This window comes from Ylistrum balloti, unplaced genomic scaffold (genome assembly GCF_031769215.1).
Source record: "Ylistrum balloti isolate Yb309-2 unplaced genomic scaffold, AGI_CSIRO_Ybal_v1 Utg370056, whole genome shotgun sequence".
Lineage (NCBI taxonomy): Eukaryota > Metazoa > Mollusca > Bivalvia > Pectinida > Pectinidae > Ylistrum > Ylistrum balloti.
In genome coordinates this window covers 1,857,097-1,870,881 of record NW_026782106.1, presented here as the reverse complement: position 1 = coordinate 1,870,881, position 13,785 = coordinate 1,857,097, and positions in this window count along the sequence as shown.

The window sequence follows — 13,785 nt, the reverse complement described above, 5'->3', positions numbered from 1 at the left end:
TTGCGTTTGACAGAAATGATCAAGATGACCCTGACAAAGATTATTACTGTGTCTGTCCAGTGGGCAAGCGAACCAATGGAATGTGTGCACATAATGCGTGCATTTTGTATTTCTTGGGCAATGTTCAGCATCAAGATCAAACTAACCCAGCCCGTGCAACACTCAAGTTCAAACAAGCAATCAATTGAACAGTTCTGCTGTACTAAAACGCAATGAGCCACAAATTATGGATGGGAACTGACAAAGGCAAGACACGTCACTATTACTATACACAATATAACTAATAAGGTCACTTTATTGACCTTCATCAAAAGAATTTTATAAAGCTGCTAACTAAATCTTCAAATAGTGAAACGTGCACAAAAATGTCTTTATTTCAACAAATATCATTTGTGTGACCTTGAATAGAGGTCAAAATCAGCAATGTTAACCAAACCGATACAAATTGAAATGAACAACGACCTTGTCAAATAGCAAGACCTACAGACTTTTGGTTATTAAGCTGTCACTATTTAACGAAAATGAAAAAAAATCAGTGTTTCTTGGTTTTTTAAGCAAATGTGTATAATGACAAATTTACCGGTTTTCATTTTTTCCAAGAGTCCTCCATTTGAAAGATATCATCTGTGGCCAACTTTTAAGCAAGTATGAAAAATAGACTGGTTTCGGAAGGGTGAAAATTGAAGTGTCAAAACAGTACTTTTCTCAAAAGTAATGGCTTTTTATATAATTTTTTGCTGTATTTTTCAACATAAAAGAAACGTTTCTCCTGAAATAGTGTGATATGTGGTATCAAATATTGGTTGGTACAATGTGCACTAATTAATGGCAAAATTTTATTGGAATTGCCTCATAATAATGCACTAGAAGGAATTACATAACAACTACTTCAACACCAACCAAGGTGTTAGTCAAGGAGCTCCCATTTGATAAGAAATCAATTCCGAGACTAACTTTTCCATATTTAGGCTTCTAATACCCATATCTGTTTATGGTAATCATATTTTGAAATTCCAAGTGGGGGCCGATGCTAATGGTAAATTCTAATATATATTGACGCCACCTTAGGCCGATATTATTTTACAGCACCAGTACACTGGCTGTGAATACGTGAAGAACCCTGTCGATATAACAGTGTGTTGTTTACCTGGAGAAACGTCATCATTAGGTGGCATCAAAGATTGTATCAAATCCAAGCTTTTCACTGACGTTTCCATGTCGCACACGTGATCAATGTCAATTAAAAATCCTATGTCAAACACACGATCGAGAATTTGTATGTGCGTAAATGAGCGCCTTTAATAACTTGTTTGAATTTATGTCGGACCCCTTTGCCACTTCAACTTCATGTCAATAAATATGTTTAACCTAAAAAAATAAAGATTCGTACCATGCGGTCGTTTTTGTTATTCTGAATAATTCTACGCTAACACTAATATATATAAAGTATCTATCTTTATTAGCCATTAGTCGATGCCACATCCAGGTATTGTTAAGATGAAATATTACTAGTAGGAATATTCTCGTTAATTCCAATTTTCTATCATCATTTGATTTATTCTTATACGCATGTATTCTCAGAATAAGGGACAACCTTATCAGAGCTATGTCACTGTCCGATTTACATTAAACTCTTTAATAGACAGCCACAGCATGTGAACAGTCGATATTACAACTAACTCCCATCTCAGTCTACAACACAAATAAGAACATTAGAATACATTATTTTTTCTCTGTCGACTATATTCCAACAAAAATGCATTGTACTTCGGACCTGTACTACAAAAACATCAAATACAACGAAATCACATTGATTTGTATAAGTTAACAAGTTATGGTTACAAATCGTATTTTCCGGAATCATTTTATCAGTACTTTAGCAACATCGAGCGACTTGCCGCGTCGCGGGTTTGATGTTGAAGTGCTAGACAAACGTGTGTAAATCAGGCGGAGCTGATTGTAGTGATATATAACCTACTGTATATTCTATAGAGGACGTGGCCGTTTGATCTCAAGGAAAATCCAAAACTTAGGAAGTTTAAATTAATCAGATATGACGTTTTCAGAGAGGAGTATGGTTATGGTAAATACTTGTTAATGTAACAGGGAGAAAGTGTGGACACTAAGGGGATAAATCACCATTAAGTACTTCTATAGTGTAAAGTCAACAAGATAAATTCTAAAGGATGGAAAACTATATAACATCATTATGGGTATATACGTTAGACGTCATACAGGGATTGTGTCTTTCTCTCGGAACTCCAGATCCTAGCGAAATGTTGAAGAGTGGAATCATTCCGATCGTTTTAATTAGTATGATTGCCGGTAAGTATCCGCTAACATTACCAATTGATATTTCATCTACTGTACTCATTAGATAAATAGATCAATAGGTAAAACCCAATACTGATATCTTTGTTTCTTTGTTTTCAAAGCGTTTTTTTTTCTGTCTTAGCCACATGGTTAAATCCCAATTTTAGCCTTTGTGTTAAGTGTCCGGCAATGTAAGGAAGGCAGTGAACTCTCTGATGTTCTTCTCATTAAATAAATTAGTAGAGAGGATTCATTGGCTCATTGTCAGTATAACGTCACCGGATTGGCTGTCATAGTACCGTGTCCAGGTGGCGATATTCAATCAATCAATCAATCAATCAATCAATCAATCAATCAATCAATCAATCAATCAATCAATCAATCTTTCAATCAATCAATCAATCTTTCAATCAATCAAACAATCGATCGATCAATCAATCAATCAATCAATCAATCGATCAATCAATCGATCGATCAATCAATCAGTCGATCAATCAATTAACTTAAGTGTCGAACATCATACAAGAAATACATACATATAATACTATAAAATTGACTTATATAGACAAAATTATATACTATCTCTACGATACTGTACATGTGGCATGTATTTGTCAATGTGTTGTTGAATGACCCTATCATACGTGGACAATATAGTCATCAGATGGCCTGAGCTGTTGTAAAGACGTTAAATAAAAACAATAAACCCTGTGAAACAGGCCGTGTTTTAGTTATAGCTGAGGACAATAATTCGACTCATAGAATGGTTAGCTGGAAAAATTGAGTATAACTGACACAGTGGTATAATGATGTAAATTGTACAGACAGGGTTATAAGTACATTGTATAAGGTTCAAGTCTCAAATCAAATTTATTTCATCTTCACAAGGTATTTCATAAACACATATCTTTTTTATATGTTATATTTGCCAAGTGTTCGTAATAGGAAATACACTGCGTGTATTGTAAGCTAAGTAACAAGTAACATTAACTTACTTATATAGTAGGTATCCTAATACATCTTATGTTGGTAGTGTTAATTCAGTCATTAGGTTTAATAACTTAAAGTAGAAACTAAAGATATTCATCCATGTTTACGTTGAAGCAGTTCAACTTGTAAAATTGATTATCGTTTTGATTACTGTTACAATCTAATTAAAAGAATATAATTTTGAGGTAGGAAATGTTTTGAATGTTTATCTTCTAAAATATTCTTAAATTCCCGATAGATTAATTAATAAAACAAATTTAAAAGAATTTTTAATGATGTCAGTAAATACAATTATATACAGAGCAAAATGACAAATACAATGGACTAGTATAGGACTGTATAATCAAGCTTTATTGAAGTATCAATCTTACATTGATATTGTAGCCTTTTTATATTGTTTCTTTGCTTCATTAAACACACCATTGAGTCTAAAACATTAGCAAAGTAAGTGCAGTTTTCACAATATCAAACCCCTTGTCACCAAACAAAAACTGTTTTATTGTAGTTTGTACAATGTACGACCTAAATACCAGATAATTGTCTTGATTAACTTATTACCACCACCGTTTACAATATTCCTTGAACAGTAATTATAGATCAGTTAGACAATTACAGAAGTATGTATCATCTGTATGTATAAAAACAAAAACTGTTCAAATATTTATCATCTTCTAACTCCTTACTTATACTTTCGTATTTTGTATAATAAAATCTATAAGATCTTCAAGTATAGGCTATATAAGGGAGTTCTCTCCTTGTTTAAAACGTTATCCACTAGAAAATAAAGGCTTTCATTAAAATAAACGTACCGTTTTGATACTTTGAAACTTATGTGAGAAGAAATTCAAGACATTTACCAATCGATTCCCCTCATCAAAACTCAAATGTTCTCATTAAAATATTCAATATTCCGTAAAACCCCTCTTTATAAAAATTTCTTCCAGCACAATAACACATTTCTTTTATCTTCGGGGTTAAATTAATCACAGAGTACAATACTGAAATGTTATCTTTTCACGGAAAAAACCCAACAAAGCACACATTTTGTATATCAGCCTTTTGTTTCTGATTTTGCATTTCATATTCAGGTAAATGTATTCCTTATCAGATGGCAATAATAAATTACCTTTATTTTCTCGGTCAGGTTCTTCGTTTGCTAGTAGTAAATTACCAAGGAAATGCGGACTTAGATAATGATAATTATAGTACATGAAATACATGTGTTGGTTTGAAGATTAGAGCGTTTGAGTTTATTAAGTGAATGGTGAATGTGGTTTCTTGCATATTTCGTTCGTTCGTGAGAGAGAGAGAGAGAGAGAGAGAGAGAGAGAGAGTATTTTGGTTTATATAATTTTGAACTGATATTTGCAAATAAGAATAGCATTTTTGTTTTATATCGGATCGCCATATATGAGTAAATCTAACATTAACATGGAAAGTTTTTAATTGTCTTATTGACAGATTTCGTTTCTGAGTGCATAAGGAACCAACACAAAGATAGTGATAAAACTCCGCCGTGTTACTTAAATTTGCTCTAAATGGGTCGTAATCAATAGAGCTGGCACGGTTTCTCAGACGTCATAATCAATAGAGCTGGACGCGGTTTCTCAGACGCAACTGAAGTATGTTTCATGTACATGCACCTCATACCTGAAAGCGTTTATATGTACTATTTCTGTCTTACTGATAATTGATTTAACTGAATTGACAGTAGGAGAATACCCACTATAAATATCATTGTCAAACCATATTTCTGTAGTTGATGGGTGAACAATCGCATTCGAAGGAGACACACTGATCAGGCGTTTTAGTGATTGGAGACCATGTAAGAACTAATCGATTTCTGTTTACATTTTATTTCACATCTCAAACAATCAATTGTTTAATTTCTCATATTTTAAAGGGTTTTGCACGAAACATAAGAGAAAAGTACATGTGATCTCCCTTCAATTTTAAAAAAATAGGCGCCAACACGAGCATTCGATCCAAGAACCTTTAGCGTCAAGAGCAGGGATCTTACTACTGTTCTACCGTTACGTTAGAACGCTAAACACATTTATATGTCTCTTTACTCTTCGCAATTATGCTAATAGAATTTATACTTGAAATTGAACACAAGGACAATCGTTTTGTGTATTTCGATCACTTTGGATTTGCCTTAGACGCCTCCTAGGCTCTGAAATTTAGTTTCTCCATATCACAGACAAGTGCTGAAAGGACGAAAGTTATATATGACGTAGTTAAATTAATTATTTGACTTTAATATATCTAACTCTAATTTTTTTATTTCTGGTTGTTTTTACTTTGAGTTACATATGTCCATTGTTAGGTCAATAAAATATTCTGACCGTCACCGTTTTCAAGGTCAACTAGCGGAAGTTCACGTATGAAACCAATTACCAATTATTGGGAAAAACAGACATTTTACGTGTACAGTTCTCTTCACGGATATTGAAATACGTTTAATCAAAGTGTATACTTCCATCATGTCAGATACCTGAAAATTTTCTTCATAGGAAAATCCGTCACTAACGATAGATCTGAAAAGTCAAAGGACACTTTGTTTAACAACAGCTAAATTTACATACGTTCTATTTTCTTGTGAAACAGCAGCTCATTGGCTGGTTTAGTTGCGTGATACATTAAACATAATTCATTCATTAAAAAGATAAGAACTAAATAAAAACAAAACTCGATGACATGGGCATGTGAGATATTTCTTAAAGATGGTTAATTTTATACATTCATGAATGATAAAGCTGGTATCGTGAAAGATTCAATATCACGCATATTCTAATCCCCCTCTTTAAAAAACAAACAAAATAACTAGGATAGTGTAGTGGGGCATTCTTTCTAGGGAACTTTGGAAAGCTTACCACTGTGCTACCGTTACGATACACACGATGAGGTGATGTAAACGCGTTTGCGGGGGATATTATTTTGGGTTCCGTATGTGCGTGTGTCAGTCCGTCCGTCCGTCCGAGGGCTTTTTCCGGGCTATAACTTCAAAACCGTTCAACTCATCTTCACAAAACTTGCTGCATATGTTAAGTTAGTGCCTTAGTTTCTATTGGCGAGATTTATAATATGTCCATATGATAACTAGAGTTAGGGGTGACTGATTAGGTTACAACTTTACACAATGTAATTCATGTTATTTTATGATCATATCGAGAGCGGTCGTGTTTGGGTTTTGATTAACATATCCATTATTGAACTGTCATTTCACATTATCCACACAGTTACAATGATGCTCATTGACAATGCCTGAAAATAGACATTTATCACACACATTCATTTCCGTAATTACAACTTCTGCACAGAGGAATGTACTATCAGTAATCTTTTTCTGATCAGTACCATTTGATACAAACGCATTTCTGAAAGAAATCGCCATGAACATGTACATGATATTGGGTTACGTACTACTCGAAATTCCCATGTCATGTTACAATCAAGGTATCTGAGAGGCAGGGGACGTGTGTTGCTTTCAGCACTAACTGTAATCTGGTTTCGTAGCACACACGGTATGACGTTACTCCTATGTTAATAGAATTTTCACGAGGTCGAAGGTTCGATCTCTACTACTGACATCCTGATTTTTTTTCAATTCACAAAAAACCAATTAAGTGACGAGTGTCCTTCAATTCTATAATTCATATTCATATGCATTGCGGCAATTACTGGTAAAAACATCTTTGGTGATAACAAATACAGCCGATGAGTTACATGTTAGCAATATTGATATAATGTCCTACTTGATAGTGTTGTAGACTTTATAGAATGCCATCTCAATATTCAATATATCTTTGGGAAAGAGTTATCCAGCCAATGAATTATGTTTTTGTTTTGCCTTTTCTCAACTTTAATATAAATATCGCCAGCGACAAACACCAATTTCCGGACGTACATATTCTATAAATAGATGCAGTAACTCCGAAAGTACGTTCACCTGTCGGCATTAGTCATGTATTTTCAGATCGATTAAGGCGATGACCTGAAACAGGTGCTCTGTCACGGTAAAGTGTCACACCTCTTTGGACGCAGTAACGTTTGAAGGCCTTCTTTTGAGGCAAAAACACCCCCACCATCCTCCCTTTGGTGTATTTCTAATAAAGGTTTATAAAGTCGTCTGTATAGGTATACACTCATTTGCATACATGGCGCTGTTTTACCTAAAATTCAATGCAACTAACAAAACCAACCTATCGAGATGTATTCATGTTTAAAGTAACGTACTATGTAGAAATATTTTCGCGAAAAAACTGAAATATGACGAGATTTTGAAGCTATTGGGTTCTGGTGTAGCGGATCTGTTTTACATACGTTCAGTAAACGTTACCTATCCCGTGATACACAGTGATATCATGTAAAAATAATTAAATAAAATTAATAGAACAGAGGTGAAAACCGAAATTCAATTTCACAATTTACAAAGTGTAATACCCGACATTAGGTCGCTGTCTGATTTCCCTATCATTCTTAAATAAGTCTATTTTGAAATGAATAGATTTGAAACACCGCGTTTAATATTTGCCTTATAAATATATGATACTAAAGCGAGACTGCTTCATGTCTACTAACAGAGGGCAAGTGTGATTTTCCTGGCAAGCCTGGGTCGTTACATGAACAAAGCTCACGAGAAAAGTGTTCTCGTTTTCCTAATCTCTTTATGATTGTTACAGTCTGTTGAGCTTTCATTCACTCGTGGGGATCTTCTGAAGGCGTGTTCACCGTGTCCTTATTTCCTTATTTTATGGCATTTATCAAAGAATACCCATTATTTTTTGTTTATGAATTAAACTATATGCGATATGATAATCCAACAAGTTCCGTCTTTTGATACATTTATTTAACTCATAGAGAGAGAGACAGAGGGAGGGAGGGGAGGGAGGGGAGGGAGGAAGGAGAGACAGAGAGAGACAGAGAGAGAGAGAGAGAGAGAGAGGTAAAAACGCTTTACTTTTTCGAGACCATCCGCAACAAATCAAGTGATTTTACTCATTGCGCCTATATACAGCATTTGTTAAAGATTTTTTTATACATTTAGCTGGTTTAAATCTGTGCATAGCCTCTGGTCAGATTCAATATGAACACACTTGTGCGTTTAATACGTTTGAATGATAGACCAGTGGAAATTGATATAAAATACAACAGAGAATTTTATTCTGTTTGTCATTTTCACATTACGCACGGTGCAAAGTCAGTTTCAATAGTGGATAATGTTAGACTTTACTGAATACCACTTTAAAACAAACCCATTAAAACAATATTGAATTAAATAAATTTGAACTGAATAAAATACTACACTCAGATGAAAATATCAATTGTCCGAAAAATTGTTTTAGAATGTCCATAATTGATTTATCTAAAGTCAGTTTCAGATCATCGTGTTCAACGTTTAACTCCCAAGTTTATCAAAACAGCTTACAGAATTTTTCCTTGATATTCATAAGACCATGAACTTGACAACCACACATAGATTTTTATAATATTGGTGTGATTAACTGCATTGCTTCATTCTATCTAGTATTGAAATATTCTAAATTCACGACTATTCATTTTAGCTATCTTCCTAGTTTACATTCAGTCATGCAATTTGGTGAAGATATGTACATCAAGGAGATGTTGTTTTTTTTTTTCTTTTTTTTTTTTTTTTACAAAAGCCTGAATATCAATTATCTGATGATACATCTGAGTTTCAGAACTTCTGTACTTGCGACAATATATTTTAAAATTGAAATATCATTTTTTACCTTTGTCACAGTAAATCATGCGTTAGGACAGTGTCATGAAATTCTTTGTTGTGTCTTGTTGTTGTATCTATGTTTACAAGCAATAACGGTACAGAATAAATCCGAGATGAAAATAATTCTGGGTTCTTATTTAACTTCGTTTAAACAGACAGACAATACAGCCTCACTCGTTCTTATAATTCTTAATTTACACAAGAAATAGACACTAGATTTACAGTTAATACCCTAGTATTGGTATGACTATTTTATGCATATTAATATCACTACTATACTAGGTGATTTACATTATGACTTTGTTTACATGCCCCGCCCCCACCCATGTAATGCAATTTTTTAAAGTTGATATGAACGAGAAATAAGTCAGTGAATGGTCAAAGATAGCGGGGTCAAGGGGTCAAATATTCTATTTCTTATCTGTTTTCTTGAATAAAGATTCCTACAATAATTTGAGTTATTTGTCAATATTATTTGTCAAAGGTTTCGTTGTAATTTCATGACTGGTGAATAATTTGTAAATGAGAGGAAGAAAGAAATACGTTCTTGGACAACTAGGAGAGAACATGTAGCAAGATACACTCTTTTAATAATAATTAGCAATGCATTGCCAATTCATCAGACAACAGATGTGTAGTGAGAACATTACTCTAGAATCGTAATAACGAAAACATAGTATGATGACAATGTGGTTCTGTTATCCTTACAGCAATGCCGCGACCCACAGAGGATTTATCAAGGACCACCACGATATCTCCAAGTAAGAACAGTCTCCAAACATCCTTATCTCCTGTCGAAAATATTTTACTATCGAAACTTCCTGGTAAGAACAGTCTCCAAACATCCTTATCTCCTGTCGAAAATATTTTACTATCGAAACTTCCTGGTAAGAACAGTCTCCAAACATCCTTATCTCCTGTCGTAAAATATTTTACTATCGAAACCTCCTGGTAAGAACAGTCTCCAAACATCCTTATCTCCTGTCGTAAAATATTTTACTATCGAAACCTCCTGGTAAGAACAGTCTCCAAACATCCTTATCTCCTGTCGTAAAATATTTTACTATCGAAACCTCCTGGTAAGAACAGTCTCCAAACATCCTGATCTCCTGTCGTAAAATATTTCATTGTCGGAACATCCAGGTAAGAACAGTCTCCTAACATCCTTACCCCCTGTTTCATAGGTTCACGAACTGTTAAAATTTGTATGAATAGATTATCAACGGTAAATAGTTTTTCATTCACGAAAATTGGGCCCCTCAAAAATTACTATTTTACGCTTAATAAGGGATTTATTTTCATTACAGAAAAATCATCAAACTTTAATCAAGAATAAATATAAACCCTTTTTTATATCAGATCCATGGCGGCAAAATCGTAATCAAAACACAAAAGCGATAAATCTAGTGCAAAAAAGGAGAGAAAAAAAATGATACTTTACTTTGAATAAGTTCACGTAGACTACAATCTGTATATAATAGATTTTCTATAGGGTAATCGTCTTCTTCTTGATTAAAGGCATCTATTATGTAAATCTAGGTCAATACAGGTAATGTCAGGATCTCAAAATGTAAACCGGGAATATAAAAAAGAAACCAGTATCCAAACTTATACATAATCATGACATATGTAGACAAGGAAATATAGTTAAGATTTCAAACATTAAAGCCAGACTTCGATCATTTTTTTTTATCATATTAACTTGGTTCGCAGCTTTTATCAAACCAAGTTCTAGTCACTTTGATTTTTATATCTTCGTTTGTTATGTAATGAATAATGATATACACCTTAGTATATGGTAATAACACCACACAATGTAGATGAATGTACATTCTGTTATATATAAACTTTATTCATTTTACAACAATTGCGAAACAAGTTATGTCAACTTATACTAATCACTCTTGTTGGCCCGTATGTAAGTGCGCGAGGGGTCTTATTGTGGGAGGAAACCGGAGTACCCGGGGAAAACCCACGTGGTCGGGCAGGTGACCCCTTACCTTTTCACGTCCGGGAATCGAACCCCGGTCGGCTAGGTGAAAGGCGAGTACGTTACCACTGCGCCACCCGACCACCTTATTCTGTTACTTCAATTCACCCTTGGTTTCGTCTGACTAAATATCTATCTTTGCCAGGTCTGTTGAGGACATGCTCCGATCATAGTCATTGTCATTGTATGAAAGGCGTCCCGATTTGTTACGACAACTTCTGTCACTGTCTGTACGCATCCTCTGTTGAAAACTTCGAAAATATGCCGGTAAGTAATGTTCGTCATACCCCAAACTAGGCTTCGATCACAATTACATGAAATAAATGCCCAGTCCTGCAAGAAGAAAGAAAAAAATCGACAACTGCCCAGAAAAAAGTACCAATTAACAAAATGGGCCAAATTCTGATCGATAATTCTTGTGACCCTGCAGTAAAGTAACCATTGAATATTATCCTAAATGCACGTGCTTGTCATTTTAATCATGTTTAACTTACCAATGAAATAGTATCCAACGTTCCCATCATTGTCTTATAACATTTACCATATATATATAAAGTATATCTAAATCAGTGTCCAATATGGACGTGTACCCTCTACATACCCGGATGTTCACCGCTGGTTTTGTCTTTATATATCCCATACTCTATCATAACTGGGAGGGGGGATCTTCCCATTATTGCGACTGACGATTACACGAACGACACATCAGTGAATGAAAACATTAAACACAATCATATATAGTGAAAGCCAAAACAAAGAATAAAACAGCACAGCTGTTTCGTCTACCTAGGCCAATGTGCCTAAATATCGAAACCAAAAAGACTACTGAGAGAAATCTGAAGAAATAGGGAGATATTTCAAAACCTAAACGAGGACGAGCTCTAGTCCAACAATTCAATAAATTTAGCAATGTCCATTTATCTGATAATGTTAAATGAACGTCAAGAACAGTCCGATCTGTGTCACTATTTGAATGAATTAAAAAATGAATTAAAACGTGGCGTGAAGGTTTCGGCAAAATTCAGAGACTAAACGTCCATTAGCATTATCTACAATCTGCCATCTCAAAGATAGTTAAAACATTGATTAAAAACTCTTTCTATTTCAGACCAATGGTACAGAGACACTGAATGAAACCCAGCAAAGTGACAATCCACAGTGATGTCGGCAGTTGTTAAATTCCATCACGTGCCATGTGCAATCAAAACAAATGTTTGGAAATTTTGCTGTGCGATCCCTGACTAACTTAAATTACCAATGATTTTTCTATGTCGTTCATTTGTTTTAAATTGTCTTTTTGTGTGAATTTTTTTTTTTGTGATAAAGTTCATCTTTTACATATATTTAATAATTGTTTTTATCCTTACAAATCCATTGCGTTTGTAAACAGCAATATATGTAACATATATATGACAGTTGTCATATCTGCTGTTCACATTGACAATTTAATGAATCCAAATTCCCCATATAGAAAGGAAAAAGTCATCTGAAAGTCCACGTAGGCTCTCAATTTATACTCCAAATTCCTCATGCACATCCGCCTTCTAACACACGAACTGTCAGAGGTTTTGTTTGTGTAGTACTGTAAAGTTCCAAAATTTCCGTACGTGGAGCTAAATCTCATAGATTTTTAGAATAGCGCGAACACTTAATTTCATGGATAAATATAGTTCAATCAATCTATTTATACAAATTTTAGCAGTTTGTGGACATTTGAATTCGTGGAATAGGTGTAGTTTGTGGACATTTGAATTCGTGGAATAGGTGTAGTTTGTGGACATTTGAATTCGTGGAATAGGTGTAGTTTGTGGACATTTGAATTCGTGGAATAGGTGTAGTTTGTGGACATTTTAATTCGTGGAATAGGTGTAATCACGCATTTGAATTCAAAGATTTGTGGACATTTGAATCCCAAATGAAAATTACATTTGATTTTACATTTGAATTCCTGGAACGTGGAATAAGTGTAATCACGCATTCAAAGATGAATCCCAGAACGCCAACTCACTCGTCACCTACACAACAATATATGTAAGTGTCTCAGGTTCACGTGGATAACTCACAAAATATGTCATTAAATCTGTCCATGACAATACAATGCGATGATAATTTCAGTCATCTACCAATGAAAGCTGGAAGAGGGGGAGAGGTGTCTAATTAGTCTTTTTGTCAGCCCGTCTGTTTGACGGAATTTGATTTTCAATATTTGTGTTGGTAGAAGAGGGTGCCAGAAAAATTGAATTTTCAGCTGAAATAAGTTTCTCAAAGTTCATCGTACAAACATAATATATTGAGAGTTGTTATATTAAAGTCTGTTACAAAGTAACTGTATACCTTTCATCTCCCTAACGTTTTTACTAAAGGGCTACATTCCAACATATGAAGTAAAAAAATACGTGGAGATCGGAGGGTAAACAAACACCAAAATGTCAACAAAACAGTTTTAAACTAAGGTATTTAACCTATATCACAATTTGAACGAATTAAATATCCATGGAGTTCCTAAATTTTAAAAAAGAACACGACGATGCTTATCAGAAATATAACTTCCACGTGATGTTACCCTGTCTTGTTTGATTTGTCGTGTTATCAATTAAATCCCAGCGTTGTTAAAATGTTCATATAAAATTTCTATGAGACTGAATTATGTTGTCTAACCCAGGTAATAAACCTAGCAAATATTAAACACAATTGCAGATGCATAAATCCACACCTGAAAAGCAAACAAACAAAACGAGCTCAA